A 15721-nucleotide genomic window follows, 5' to 3' on the forward strand; every position below is an offset into this window, starting at 1 on the left:
ACACAAACTTATTAAACAGTGGTCTAACAATTAGGAAGGTTTGTGTCGTGTTTGTCCCCCTGCAGAAACCATATTATAACAAAAAACATTTTTATCCCATTTCCATACATTTTTGAAAAAAGCTCCATGGAGCCACCAGGGCGCCGCTGAAGTGGAACAAATGTTTACCTTAACCCAATAAACATCTGTTCAGTATTTTAACATAAATGTGTTTGATACTGAACAGATGTTTACCTTAACCCAATAAACAACTGTTCAGTATTTTAACATAAATGTGTTTGATACTGAACAGATGTTTAACTCAACCCAATAAACAACTGTTCAGTATTTTAACATAAAAGTGTTTGATTGTGAGGCATCAAAAGCCACAAAATGCAAGGGGTCCATCAGACCCACAAACGCTGGCTGAGTAACAACAATATGAACGTTGCACAGAAAATTTCTCTGCCAGTTTCTGCATCCCACCGGGATTCTTCTTTTGTGTTTCTGCACCTGCGGTTTCAACACAAGGTTGCAACATTGTCAACACTGTCTGCTCTCATTTTCTCGCACATTTGACTCTCTGATGTTCTGTGTACCTACACTCTGACCTCCTCCTCAGTATTCTAACAAAAGTGTTTGATTGTGAGGCATTAAAAGCCACAAAATGCAAGGGGTCCAGCAGGCCCACAGACACTGGCTGAGTAACAATATGAACATTACAAAAGGGTTAAGCTAATTCTTTAGAAAAATGGATATTTATGAAAGTTATCAAATTTCTTTGTTAAAGATTCGACGAGATCCTTGAGGCCAGCGATGGCATCATGGTCGCCCGTGGCGATCTGGGTATTGAGATTCCAACAGAGAAGGTCTTCATCGCCCAGAAGATGATGACTGGCAGGTGCAACAGGATCGGCAAGCCTATCGTCTGTGCCACACAGGTGCGTAGGGAAGTCTCGCCCTTCGCCTACCTTTGTCCGTCTGAGCGGCTCATGTGTGGCCCGCCTTCAGATGCTGGAAAGCATGACCAAGAAGCCTCGTCCGACACGCGCAGAGGCCAGCGACGTCGCCAACGCCGTGCTGGACGGCAACGACTGCATCATGCTGAGCGGGGAGACCGCCAAGGGAGACTACCCCCTGGAGGCCGTGCGCACGCAGCATCAGGTGAGTGCCCGCAGAAAGTGTGAATGTTGGGAGAAACATCTTAAGAGTAAACACTCTAACCACTAGGCCACTGACTCAGTGGCCTAGTGGTTAGAGTGTCCGCCCTAAGATGGGTAGGTTGTGAGTTCAAACCCCGGCCAGGTCATACCAAAGACTATAAAAATAGGAGCCATTACCTCCCGGCTTGGCACTCCGCATCAAGGGTTGGAATTGGGGGTTGAATCACCAAAAGGATTCCAGAGCACGGCCATCCTTCTACATTTATATTCATAAATTGGAACTGCAACGTGGCTCTCAGTAAAAAACTATTCTCTTTTATACCCTTTCATTCTAGACTTCTAGAGTGTTTGATTATCACATTACTCTAAATGTATAAGTCCACAAACACAAAGAGGGATCCTAGAGGGCCAGGCCAATCTTTCCTTATCTCTAAACTAAAACTGAAGAAATGCATAGTGTGTTCAGGGCTTCAGTACAGTGTTGATCTCTTGAAGACATGATTGTATTTCACAATTCCTTGAGGGAAAAAAAAATGCCTGGTTTGTCGTGTGTATAGCAGTATGTGTGCTGTATATAGTATTTAGCCTTCAGAGCAGACCTGGGCAAAATTTAGGCCTGGAGGCCACATATGGCCTGTTAAGATTTTTAATCTGGCCTTTCAGACATTCCCAAATATTTGTTTTAAGATGGAATGTGTAGCTGCCATTATGATTTGCCGTTTTCTAATGACCCTAAGTCTTCAACTATACTAAGTTTTTACATGCTGGGATTTTGCATAACATAAGAGTTATTATGGTCATCTTATTAGTTACTATGGACATCGAATTAGTTACTATGGTAATGTAAGTCACTACAGCTCAGTGTGAGTGGGGAGTGTTTCCACAGAGTGTTCCAGAATGGCCAGCCTGAAATGTGGGTGTCAGGGACAGACGCGGAAGGAGATTTTTTACAACAAAGTTCTAAAGCTTAGGGATACATCAGATATATTATATCGTATTTGTTTTGTTTTCTTACGCTTCACGCTCATATATCGCTGTTTTTTTGCATTTACCTTAATTGTATGTTGACGAAGAGGGTGTGTGACGTGCTTTTGTCGTCAATATTCAGTGTTTTATCCTTCATAGTCAATATTGTATATCCCACATTCTTTGTTTTCATGTACATTCTGGGTGTCTCACTCAATAAAAAAATGAAAAACTCCATTCCGTGTTTCAAGGCGGTCTGTCAAAACGTTTTAGCATTTAATCAGACATTATCTTGAGGTTTTGTATTAATGTTCTTAAAAATAGGGCTCAAGCACACACAATGTACAGCCGATTTTGTGTGTACATACATACAAGCCCCATTTCCATATGAGTTGGCAAATTGTGTTAGATGTAAATATAAACAGAATACAATGATTTGCAAATCCCTTTCAACCCATATTCAGTTGAATATGCTACAAAGACAACATATTTGATGTTCAAACTCATAATTCTTTTTGTAATATTTCTCTATTTTGTTTCCTTTTAAAACCCCAATATTTACATTTTTTTTTTTTTAAATTGATCTCAACTCTGTACACTGCTGCTGGAATTTTAATTTTCCTGACGGAACTCTCCTGAAGGAATCAATAAAGTACTATCTATCTATCTATAAAGATTTTTTTTTGCAAATAATAATTAACTTTAGAATTTGATGCCAGCAACACGTGACAAAGGAGTTGGGAAAGGTGGTAATAAATACTGATAAAGTTGAGGAATGCTCACCAAACACTTATTTGGAAAATCCCACAGGTGTGCAGGCTAATTGGGAACAGGTGGGTGCCATGATTGGGTATAAAAAGAGCTTCCCAAAAATGCTCAGTCTTTCACAAGAAAGGATGGGGCGAGGTACACACCTTTGTCCACAAATGCGTGAGCAAATAGTCAAACAGTTTAAGAACAACCTTTCTCAAAGTGCAATTGCAAGAAATTTAGGGATTTCAACATCTACGCTCCATAATATCATCAAAAGGTTCAGAGAATCTGGAGAAATCACTGCACGTAAGCAGCAATGGCCAGCAATGACCGTGACCTTCGATCCCTCAGACAGCACTGTATCAAAAACAGACATCAATCTCTAAAGGATATCACCACATGGGCTCAGGAACACTTTAGCAAACCACTGTCACTAAATACAGTTGGTCGCTACATCTGTAAGTGCAAGTTAAAGCTCTACTATGCAAAGCAAAAGCCATTTATCAACAACATCCAGAAACGCCGCCGGCTTCTCTGGGCCAGAGATCATCTAAGATGGACTGATGCAAAGTGGAAAAGTGTTCTGTGGTCTGACGAGTCCACGTTTCAAATTGTTTTTGGAAATATTCTACATTGTGTCATCCAGCCCAACGAGGAAGCGAACCATCCAGACTGTTATTGACGCAAAGTTCAAAAGCCAGCATGTGTGATGGTATGGGGGTGCATTAGTGCCCAAGGCATGGGTAACTTACACATCTGTGAAGGCACCATTAATGCTGAAAGGTACATACAGGTTTTGGGACAACATATGCTGCAATCCAAGCGCCATTTTTTTTCCATTGAGGTCCCTGCTTATTTCAGCAAGACAATGCTAAGCCACATTCAGCACGTGTTACAACAGCGTGGCTTCGTGAAAAAAAAGAAAAAAAAAAGAGTGCGGTTACTTTTCTGGCCCGCCTGCAGTCCAGACCTGTCTCCCATGGAAAATGTGTGGCGCATTATGAAGCGTAAAATACGACAGCAGAGACCCCGGACTTTTGAAGGACTGAAGCTCTACATAAAACAAGAATGGGAAAGAATTCCACTTTCAAAGCTTCAACAAATAGTTTCCTCAGTTCCCAAACGTTTATTGAGTGTGGTTAAATGAAAAGTTGATGTAACACAGTGGTGAACATGCCCTTTCCCAACTAATTTGGCACATGTTGCAGTCATGAAATTCTAAGTTAATTTTTATTTGCAAAAAAAAAAAAAAAAAGTTTATATGAGTTTCAACATCAAATATCTTGTCTTTGTAGTGCATTCAATTGAATATGGGATGAAAAGCATTTGCAAATATAGCCTATATGTTACTCTAGTAAAGCACTGTACAAGTACTAGGTAAACAGTGAATGATATATCAGGGCTAGATCAGGAGAAACTAAATTCAGCTCTAGGAATGGAGAGTAATGAAAACTGAACACAGGATTTAAGTTTGTTACCAAATTATATTAAAGAATAATAGGAAAAATAAACAAATTCAAATGGCCATTCACACATTCAACAAATTCACAAAACGCTCAAAATTTACAATGTCAGTACTTGATTCAGTCCTTGTTTCTACCAACGAGTTCAGAGTTCATTAGACGGCCCCGCAAAGTCCACGTTGTGGTGGCAGTGTCCACAGGGGTTTTAGTGAAGGGATGGAGGAAAAGTCAAAGTTCAGGAGGACCGAAATGAACACGTTGCGTTTTGGTAAAGACAAAGGAAAAAACAGGGCGGCTGCTAAGGAGCCTCCTACCCGCCTGGGCCTCGGTTGGGTGGATTCAGTTCAGTTGGTTGGGTTCCAGGCATAAAGCTTCAGACTCTAGCTCGCCATCCAACCTGGTCTGTATAACAAGAGCAGGAGCAGTCAAATTTCCAGTGTGCACACTAAATGCGCAGTGGGAGAGTGGCCGTGCGCAACCCGAGGGTCACTGGTTCAAATCCCACCTAGAACCAACCTCGTCACGTCCGTTGTGTCCTGAGCAAGACACTTCACCCTTGCTCCTGATGGGTGCTGGTTGGCGCCTTGCATGGCAGCTCCCTCCATCAGTGTGTGAATGTGTGTGTGAATGGGTAAATGTGGAAGTAGTGTCAAAGCGCTTTGAGTACCTTGAAGGTAGAAAAGCGCTATACAAGTACAACCCATTTATTATTATTTAAATAATACTACTGTATTCAAATAGCAAGTGTATTCATTAATATTATACAATAAATAATTCATAAATATCATAATTATTGTATCAAAATATTCATTCCTCTAATAGTATAAAAATGTAAAGATTGCATTTACAAATAAGGTGCACAGTGGTTGACTGGCCTGCATCATAAAGTGTCTTGGATGCATAGCACTGATAAACATCAAAGCAAGTCAAACAAACAGGAACATTTAGACAATTGCTGACAGTAATAATATTTCATTCATTAGGTTAACTATATTTAGAGAAAGCGGCATAGAAGTAGATGCTAACAGCTCCATTCAAAAGCAATGCAGCGGCTAAGCTACGTAAAGCTACATAAATGCAACTCACTCATTCCGCAGATAAATCACACTCAAACACTCCCACGGCTCCGGTAGTCGGGTCCTACAGTTCGACATGACTACAATTCAGTTAGAAGGCTTAGTTAATTAAAATAAAGCGTCAAAACCGAGTCACATACCCGCGGCAACCTCAGCGTGTCCCTCTCGCTCTTCCCAAGTTCCCGGAAGCAGCTCACTACCGGGTTTGATGCTTCCCGCGTTAGGTCACGTGACTGCGTGCGTCATTACGTCATTCCCAGCGTGTCCCTCTCGCTCTTCCCGGGAGCAGCCCACTACCGGCCTTTATGCTTCCCGCGTTAGCTCACGTGACTGCGTGCGTCATTACGTCATAATGACGCATGCAAGGACAGCTTAGACCAGTGTTTTTCAACCACTGTGCCGCGGCACACTAGATACAGTCTGCTGTGCCGGGGGAGATGATCTCATTTCACCTATTTGGGTTAAAAATATTTTTCACAAAGCAGTAATTATAGTCTGCAAACTATGTGTTGTTGTTGAGTGTGGGTGCTGTCTAGAGCTGGGCAGAGTAACCCTGTAATACTCTTCCATATCAGTAGGTGGCAGCCGGTAGCTAATTGCTTTGGAGATGTCATAAACAGCGGGAGGCAGTGTGCAGGTCAAAAGGTGTCTAATGCTTAAACCTAAAATAAACAAAAGGTGAGTGCCCCTAGGAAAAGGCATTGAAGCTTAGGGAAGGCTATGCAGAACTAAACTAAAACTGAACTGGCTACAAAGTAAACAAAAACAGAATGCTGGACGACAGCAAAGACTTACTGTGGAGCAAAGATGGCGTCCACAATGTACATCCCAACATGACATGACAATCAACAATGTCCCCACAAAGAAGGATAAAAACAACTAAAATATTCTTGATTGCTAAAACAAAGTAGATGCGGTAAATATCCCTCAAAGGAAGACATGAAACTGTTACAGGAAAATGCCCAAAAACTTGAAAAATCCACCAAAAGAGGAGTGCAAGACAAGAAGTAAAAGACTACACACAGGAAAACATCAAAAAAAGTCCAAATAAGTCGGGTGTGATGTGACAGGTGGTGTCAGTACACCTACTTTGAGACAAGAGCTATAGTCATGCATGATTGCTTATGTTTTTAAAGTCATATCCAACTATTGCAACGACTTTTTACTGTCAACTGAGTTTTGTTTTTAATGATTTCTGCTGCTGGTGTGCCTCTGCATTTCTCAAAAAAAAAAAAAAAATGTGCCTTGGCTCAAAAAAGGTTGAAAAACACTGGCTTAGATGATGAAAATAAATAGAAAGGATATTTAATGGGGTTTTGAAAGGATATTTAAACAAAGGATATTTAATGGGGTTTTGAAAGGATATTCAAACAAAGGATATTTAATGGGGTTTTGTCACCCTGGTTACACAAATCATTGTATTCTGTTTATATTTACATCTGACAACATTTCCCAACTCATATGGAAACAGGGTTTGTAGAAATACTGGCCCTCAGACACATTTTTGTCTCTAAATTTGGCCCCCGAATCAAAATAATTGCCCAGGCCTGCTTTATGGGTAATTAGAGCAGGCTTGGGCAATTAGTTTACTCGGGGGGCCAGATTTAGATTAAAAATTGTATCTGGGACTGGTACATCTATTTTTATCAACAAAAATACAAAACCTCACAATAATGATTGAAAGCTAAAAACGTTATGACAGACCGCCTTAAAAAGGCAACGAATTAGACAATTTTTTACCGAATGAGACACCCAGAATGTACATGAAAATAAATCCATCCGTCATCCATTTCCTACCGCTGCGCCACAGCATGGGGCAGTGGGAGAGTGGCCGTGCGCAACCCGAGGGTCCCTGGTTCAATTCCCACCTAGTACCAACTTTGTCACGTCCGTTGTGTCCTGAGCAAGACACTTCACCCTTGCTCCTGATGGTGCTGGTTGGCGCCTTGCATGGCAGCTCCCTCCATCAGTGTGTGAATGTGGAAGTAGTGTCAAAGCGCTTTGAGTACCTTGAAGGTAGAAAAGCACTATACAAGTACAACCCATATTATTCCCTTTGGGGTAATGGGGGGCGCTTGTGCCTATCTTAGCTGCAATCAGGTGGAAGGCGGTGTACACCCTGGACAAGTCGCCACCTCATCGCAGGGCCAACACAGATAGACAGACAACATTCACACTCACATTCACACACTGGGGACCATTTAGTGTTGCCAATCAACCTATCCCCAGGTGCATGTCTTTGGAGGTGGGAGGGGCCTATCCCAGGTGCATGTCTTTGGAGGTGGGAGCAAGCTGGAGGGAACCCACGCAGTCACGGGGAGAACATGCAAACTGCACACAGAAAGATCCCGAGCCCGGTATTGAAACCCAGGACTACTCAGGACCTTCGTATTGTGAGGCAGACGCACTAACCCCTCCTCCACCGTGCTGCCCATGAAAATAAAGAATGTGGGATTTACAATATTAACTATGAAGGATAAAACACTGAATATTGACAACATATTTTTCAATCAACTGAAACGCAACCAAAATGCAACAAACATAGTGAAGTATGAACGCCAAGGGTAAAAGAAAACCCCACTCTACAATCTCAGGTATCTCAAAGTGACCAAAGTAGCTAATTAGATGACCATAGTAGATGACCATAGTAACTAATCAGATGAGCATAGTAACTCATTAGATGACCATAGTAACTAATTAGATGACCATAGTAACTCATTAGATGACCATAGTAACTCATTAGATGACCATAGTAACTAATTAGATGACCATAGTAACTCATTAGATGACCATAGTAACTGCATTTGACCCACAGGCCTTAATTTGGCCAGGTCAGATCTACACCATGAAAATAAAACAACATTCCTTTCAGATTGATTTCTAGGTGAAAAAAATACTGTTTTAGTCCTCTGCAATAAAGATAGAATAGAATAGAATAGAATTATCATGTTTTGTGGTCACGTTCTGTTTGGTTTCGGACTCATTGGGCACTCTTGTTTGTTTTGTCACCATGACTACCAATTAGTTTTCACCTGTCATGTCACGCACCTGGTCATTTGGACTCATGCACCTGTTCATCACCACAGCATCATTTAAGCCTGTAGTTGCCAGGCAGTCACCCTCTATCACCTTCTACACACCCTTGATACCCAAATGATTGCTCACTTCTTGCCATGGACTCTTCCTTTTCACGTCACAGTAAGTGTTTCGTTTTTGTTGTCCATAGTTCTGCCATTGTGCAAGTTTTTGTTTTCAGAGCCAAGTTTTTGTACCTCCTCTCTGAGCACCTTTCGTTGGTACCTTTTTTGGAGTTATGATTAAAAGATGTCATTACCTTCACATCGTGTCCGATCCAGTTGCTTTGCACCTCGGGAAAACAAACCACACCATAGTCCAAGTCATGACAAGAATAGAACAGAATAGAAAGTACTTTATTGATCCCTGGGGGGAATTCAGCACCACAGTTTGTTCACAATAGACGATAATAATTAATAATAATATACAACATCTATTATATATACAATATATGGATAATGTAAATATATTCTACATTGAAGTGCAGTCCTCCTGTGGAGGTTCCGTGTTGCATTTTGAAGATGCTGCTTTACTAACAAGCTCTGTGTGTGTGTGTGTGTATGATATCACCACTAACGTGTTGTGAGTTGCTTTGTACTTCCTGTGTGTGCTGATGCTGTCCAGCAAGCACGTGTGTGAGGACCTGCAGTGCACATCAACACAGCTGGGGGACATCTTGTCCCAGTTTTTGTCCCAGTCTGCTTCCAGGTATGAAGACCGTGACTTTGTTTCATCCTTTGAAGTACAAACACACAACGACGTTGTGTTAGAGCACTTTGACCTCGAGCTTCTTCTTCTTCTTTTGTGAAGATCGCCCGTGAAGCCGAGGCCGCCATGTTCCACAGGCAGACCTTTGAGGAGCTGAGACGCATCTCGCACCTGACCCGAGACCCCACAGAGTCCGTGGCCATCGGAGCAGTGGAGGCGTCCTTCAAGTGTTGTGCCAGCGCGCTGATTGTGCTGACCAGGAGTGGCAGGTTAGATTCTCCTTGCTTCCTGACACCAAACCCACGCTAATCATTTCAAAGCTTGGGAGACAAATATTTTTGCAGTAAATTCCTAAACACGACGGTGCTCTCCTGTTGTGTAGAGCAGTATTTTTCAACCACTGTGAGATACAATCTGAAGATGATCTCATTTCACCTATTTGGGTTGTAAAGACTTTTTTTGCAAAGCAGTAATTATAGTCTGCAAATGTTGTGTTGTTGTTGAGTGTGGGTGCTGTCTAGAGCTGGCAGAGTAACCCTGTAATACTCTTCCATATCAGTAGGTGGCAGCAGGTAACTAATTGCTTTGTAGATGTCGAAAACAGCGGCAGGCAGTGTGCAGGTAAAAAGGTGTCTAATGCTTAAACCAAAATAAACAAAAAGTGAGTGCTAGCAAGAAAAGGTATTGAAGCTTAGGGAAGGCTATGTAAAACAAAACTAAAAGTGAACTGGCTACAAAGTCAACAAAAACAGAATGCTGACGACAGCAAAGACTTACTGTGGAGCAAAGACGACGTCCACAATGTACATCCCAACATGACATGACAATCAACAATGTCCCCACTAAGGAGGATGAAAACAACTGAAATATTCTTGATTGCTAAAACAAAATAGATGCGGGAAATATCGCTCAAATGAAGACATGAAACTGCTACAGGAAAATACCAAAAAGAGAGAAAAAGCCACCAAATTAGGAGTGCAAGAAAAGAAGTAAAACATTACAAGCAGGAAAACAGCAAAAATGACCAAGTCTGCTAATTCTCCCCAGCAAAGCCTTCTTGGCTTCAGTGAAGTGAGCCACTTCTGACCTTTTGGGAGTTCAACCCCTGACATTTCATGTGATCACGGGGGACTTCATCATCTTTAAAAAACACACGTGGCAAAGGCAGATGCGCTTTCAGGAGCAAGTGACTTAGACTCGGACTTCCTTTTGATTGTCATTCCAAGTTGAACTTGACATTACAGATGACGACATTTTGTTGCATTAGCTGCTTGTAGTGCAGGATAAAAGAGCAATAAGGTGCAGGTATAAATAAATAGATTACTGTACAGATAAATATATTGCACTTTTGCATATGCATCCACGTTTATGGAGGTATGTTGTATTGTCTTTATATTCCAGCCAGTTAATCCATTTTTGGGGGGAAATTGTTTTGTGTTCAAGAGTCTTACGTCCTGAGGGAAGAAGCTGCAACAGAACCTGGAGGTTGTAATATACATCTTTTAACAGGCTTACTGGTGGCTTTGGTGGGACAGGCGAAAATTAAAACTGAAAAAATGTGGTAGTTTATAAATTAATTAATGTTTCTGTGCGGTACCGTCCCCGGACCGGTGGTTGGGGACCACTGGTCCATAGAACCACCTTGCCGCCTCCAGATGAATAAGACTACTTCTTTGCCCCCTCCGGCGTTTTGAGGTACGCTTCTTTCTAGCCTAGTTCTATCTTTCTAGCCTAGTTCTATCTTTCTAGCCTAGTTCTATCTAATATACCGAAATATGGTCTGATTAGATGGAATTTCTTCCTAAAAATGTTAATTTTTTTCCCAAAAATTATTTTTAATGTTCCAAAAATATGGTCTAATTAGATGGAATTTTTCCTACAAACATTTTTTTCCCCCAAAAATTATATTTAATATACCAAAAACATGGTCTGATTTGATAGAATTTTTCCTAAAAAAAAAAAAAAAAACATTCCCAAAAATTCCGTCTAATATACCAAAAATATGGTCTGATCAGATGGAATTTTTCCCAAAAATAATTTTTTTTCCCAAAAATTCCATCTAATATACCAAAGACATGGTCTGATTTGATAGAATTTTTCCTAAAAATTTAAAGAAAAAAATCCTAAAAATTAAATGATAAATAAATGATAAATGGGTTGTACTTGTATAGCGCTTTTCTACCTTCAAGGTACTCAAAGCGCTTTGACATTACTTCCACATTTACCCATTCACACACACATTCACACACTGATGGAGGGAGCTGCCATGCAAGGCGCCAACCAGCACCCATCAGGAGCAAGGGTGAAGTGTCTTGCTCAGGACACAACGGACGTGACGAGGTTGGTTCTAGGTGGGATTTGAACCAGTGACCCTCGGTTTGCGCACGGCCACTCTCCCACTGCGCCACGCCGTCCCTAAAAATTCTATCTAATATACCGAAAATATGGTCGGATTAGATGGAATTTCTTCCTAAAAATGTAAATTTTTTTTCCCCAAAATTACTTTTCCAAAAATATGGTCTGATTAGATGGAATTTTTCCCCCCCAAAATTCTGTCTAACATACCAAAAATATGGTCTGATTTGATAGAATTTTTCCTAAAAATAATTAAAAAAAAACATTCCCAAAAATTCTATCCAATATCCAAAAATATGGTATGATCAGATGGAATTTTTCCTAAAAATTATTTTTTTTCCCCAAAATTCCATCTAATATACCAACAACATGGTCTGATTTGATAGAATTTTTCCTAAAAATTGAAAGAAAAAAATCCTAAAAATTCTATCTAATATACCAAAAATATTGTCTGATCAGATGGAATTTTTCCAAAGAATTAATTTTTTTCCCAAAAATTCCATCTAATATACCAAAAACATGGTCTGATTAGATGGAATTTTTCCTAAAAATAATAAAAAAAAACATTCCCAAAAATTCCATCTAATATACCAAAAATATGGTCTGATTAAATGGAATTTTTCCTAAAAATTTAAATTTCCTCCTAAAAATTCCATCTAATATACCAAAAATATGGTCTGATTAGATGAAATTTTTAAGGGGGAAAAGTCCTAAAAATGTCATTTGATATACTGAAAATATGGTCTAATTTGATAGAATTTTTCAGAAAAATTTTAATGTTTTCGTATCAATTCCACCTAATATACCAAAAATATGATCTGATTAGATAGAATTTTTTCCTAAAAATTTAAAAAAATTCTACAAATTCTATCTAATATACCAAAAATATGGTCTGATTAGATTAAATTTTTAGGGGGAAAAGTTCCTAAAAATTTCATTTAATATACTGAGAATATGGTCTGATTTGATAGAATTATTCCTAAATTTTGAAATGTTTTTTGTATCAATTTCACCTAATATACCGAAAATATGATTTAATTGGATGGAATTTTTTCCATTTTACTTTGCCTTTCAAAGTAAGATCCTTGAATTTCAAAACATGTTGCCAAATGTTTGTTTGCAGGTCTGCTCACATGCTGGCCAGGTACAGACCACGTGCCCCCATCATTGCCATCACCCGCTGTGGTCAGACTGCCCGCCAGGCTCACCTGTACCGCGGTGTCTACCGTCTACCCTGTGCTCTACACCAAACCTGCCAATGATGTCTGGGCTGAGGATGTGGACCTGCGGGTCAACTTTGCCTTGGAAGTCGGTGAGTAGAAGATCTGGAGAGAAGACCCTCTTGCCGTTTCTCCTATTACACCCACTTTCTCCTACAGTCCAAACACAACAATCCTCTTAGTTTGAGTCGCGGGAACTTACCATAGGCTGTGCGTATTTTGGAAATATATTATATTGCGTGTGTATATACATATATATGTGTGTATATATATATATATATATATATATATATGTGTGTATATATATATATATATATATATATATATATATATATATATATATATATATATGTATATATATATATATATATATATGTATGTATATATATATACATATATATATATATACATATACATATACATATACATATATATATATATACTGCATGTATTGGCATTTGAATGAATGTCCTAGAAAGGGTGAGAGTGGAAGCTGCTGACATGTTGTCATGTTGTGTTCCTCTGCAGGCAAACACCACAAGTTCTTCAAGAGCGGCGACGTGGCCATCGTCGTAACCGGATGGCGCCCCGGTGCTGGCTACACCAACACCATGAGAGTGGTTCTGGTGCCTTGACTTCCTTCACGGGATAACATTTAATCCTGTCTTGTAACCTGAGGTTTTCTCTTCCAAACCAGCAAAAAAGTCAAAGTAAAGGCCAATCACTTTTAAAAAAGACTTCCAAGATTTGACATCCGTGCAAATGTGTCCAAATTGTCCCATTCTGTCTTGATCAAGCCAACATAGATCCTTAATTTGATCAACCTTTTGTTGTCCGATTATCACAATGAAAGTAAATGTGTCTTCTGTTAATGAGAATGTAAAAGCAGTGATTGACATGCTTCCAATGAGTTGGCTCCAATCTATTAAAAAGACCTCATGAAATGTTTCTTCTTCTCTGCATTTGTTAACAACTCACCTTACAGTAGGTCTGGTACACACACAAAAACAATAATATAATAACTAGAATTTTGATGGGCCCGCTCTCTGTGGCCGTACTTCTTAGATGTTGCAGAATGTCTGAATCTGTCAGTTTGAGGTGTAACTGTACAAAATGAGCTAGCCTACAACATTAGCATGCTTACATTAAAATGCTAACATTTAGCATGTGTGCAAATGTTAGCATGCTTCATATACTAAGTTATATAGACTGACCATACATCCTCTTTTGCGGGCCTGTCCGGGCGGGGTTTCTTAAATACCTCAAATGTCCGGCGTTTTGAGTCAAGGTTGCGTGTATTTTCAATGTAAGTACAGAGTTAAGAAGGGGTTGACAAAAACGGTTGTGAAGGTGTGCGCACCCAGCAAAATTAGTGAGGGAGGGGCGGAGAGAGCGGATTGTTAATCAAGACATACTTTGTCGACAGCCATACAGGTCACACTGAGGGTGGCCGTATAAACAACTTTAACACTGTTACAAATATGTACCACACTGTGAACCCACACCAAACAAGAATGACAAACACATTTTGGGAGAACATCCGCACCGTGACACAACATAAAAAAAACTGAATAAATACCCAGAACCCCTTGCAACACTAACTCTTCCAAGATGCTACAATATACACCCCAATTACGTTACATCAAAATAATTTTGGTGGAAGATTTTACATATTTTGTGTGTTTGCCATAAAAAAAAACAGTTTTGTTTCACAAAAAAGTGCAGAAAACAAACGAAAAAAATAACCTAAAAACCTAAAACATTTTAAAATGAGGAATAAATCGGAAGTTGAGATTCAAGCATTAAATATAAAATGTATGTATGCCCAGTCACCCCATAGCCATCATTTCATGAACCAAGCAAAACCCTTTTCACACTTTTATACTGAAATAAATACACCGACAACGTATTAAATAAAAACAATGTTTTCACCTCGGCATTTAAGAAACCCCGCCCGGACAGCCCGGACAGGCCTGTAAAAGAGGACATGTGCGGGGAAAAGAAGACGTATGGTCAGTCTATGTGTCCTTTTCGGGGGATTTCAGAATATGGTCAGACTGAAGTTATAACACTCAAAGGTGTATGGCTAATGATCTAATTAATAATAAAATGAATTATATGACAGTATTAATATTTCTTCCACTTTTACATAATGCTGCAAATGCCCCCCCCCCCCACTGAACCTGATCCCAACCAGCCCTTCTTCCCCCGTGGAGAGAAAGTAAGAGCCGAGGCAAACATGGCTGAGCAGATCATTTTATTGCTTTAAATTCCTTGGCTAACATGGATGGTGAAACACAGCAAAAACACGCAGAGGAGGCGGGATCATCAGATTGAAAAAAGGCATCAAAAAGAAGCATGAAAAGAGGAAGAAAAGAGGAAGGAAGCTTCTATTCCAGACGCGGCGCTGTGAATAGCAATGAGGGATCGCTGGACCCCACCGGCAGGGAGGATGCTCGCTAACCCCGAGCCAGGCCAATCGGCCTCCAGATTCACAAACCGCCGCCTAAATGATGGACAGAATGTGGCGACATGAAGCCTGAATGATGGACAGAATGTGGCGACATGACGCCTGAATGATGGACAGAATGTGGCGACATGACGCCTGAATGATGGACAGAATGATGGACAGAATGTGGCAACATGACGCCTGAATGATGGACGGAATGTGGCGACATGACGCCTGAATGATGGACAGAATGTGGCGACATGACGCCTAAATGATGGACAGAATGATGGACAGAATGCGGCGACATGACGCCTAAATGATGGACAGAATAATGGACAGAATGTGGCGACATGACGCCTAAATGATGGACAGAATGATGGACAGAATGCGGCGACATGACGCCTAAATGATGGACAGAATAATGGACAGAATGCGGCGACATGACGCCCGAACGATGGACAGAATGATGGACAGAATGTGGCGACATGACGCCTGAACGATGGACAGAATGATG

The 15721-nt window shown here is 40.3% G+C and overlaps 1 long non-coding RNA gene and 1 pseudogene across 1 annotated transcript; one reads left to right on the plus strand and one right to left on the minus strand.

Annotated features, from left to right (window-relative positions):
* LOC133563556 (pyruvate kinase PKM-like) overlaps window positions 1-13706 on the plus strand; it is a 33446-nt pseudogene extending 19740 nt beyond the window's left edge.
* Window positions 2666-5649, minus strand: LOC133563559 (uncharacterized). The gene is made up of 2 exons (XR_009809062.1): window positions 5411-5649; window positions 2666-4726 (listed from the first exon to the last, which is right to left on the minus strand). It is a non-coding gene; the product is annotated as an uncharacterized LOC133563559 (long non-coding RNA).
* Window positions 13707-15721: the final 2015 nt, after the last annotated feature.

The sequence above is a fragment of the Nerophis ophidion genome, linkage group LG12 (genome assembly GCF_033978795.1).
Source record: "Nerophis ophidion isolate RoL-2023_Sa linkage group LG12, RoL_Noph_v1.0, whole genome shotgun sequence".
NCBI classification, from domain to species: Eukaryota; Metazoa; Chordata; class Actinopteri; order Syngnathiformes; family Syngnathidae; genus Nerophis; species Nerophis ophidion.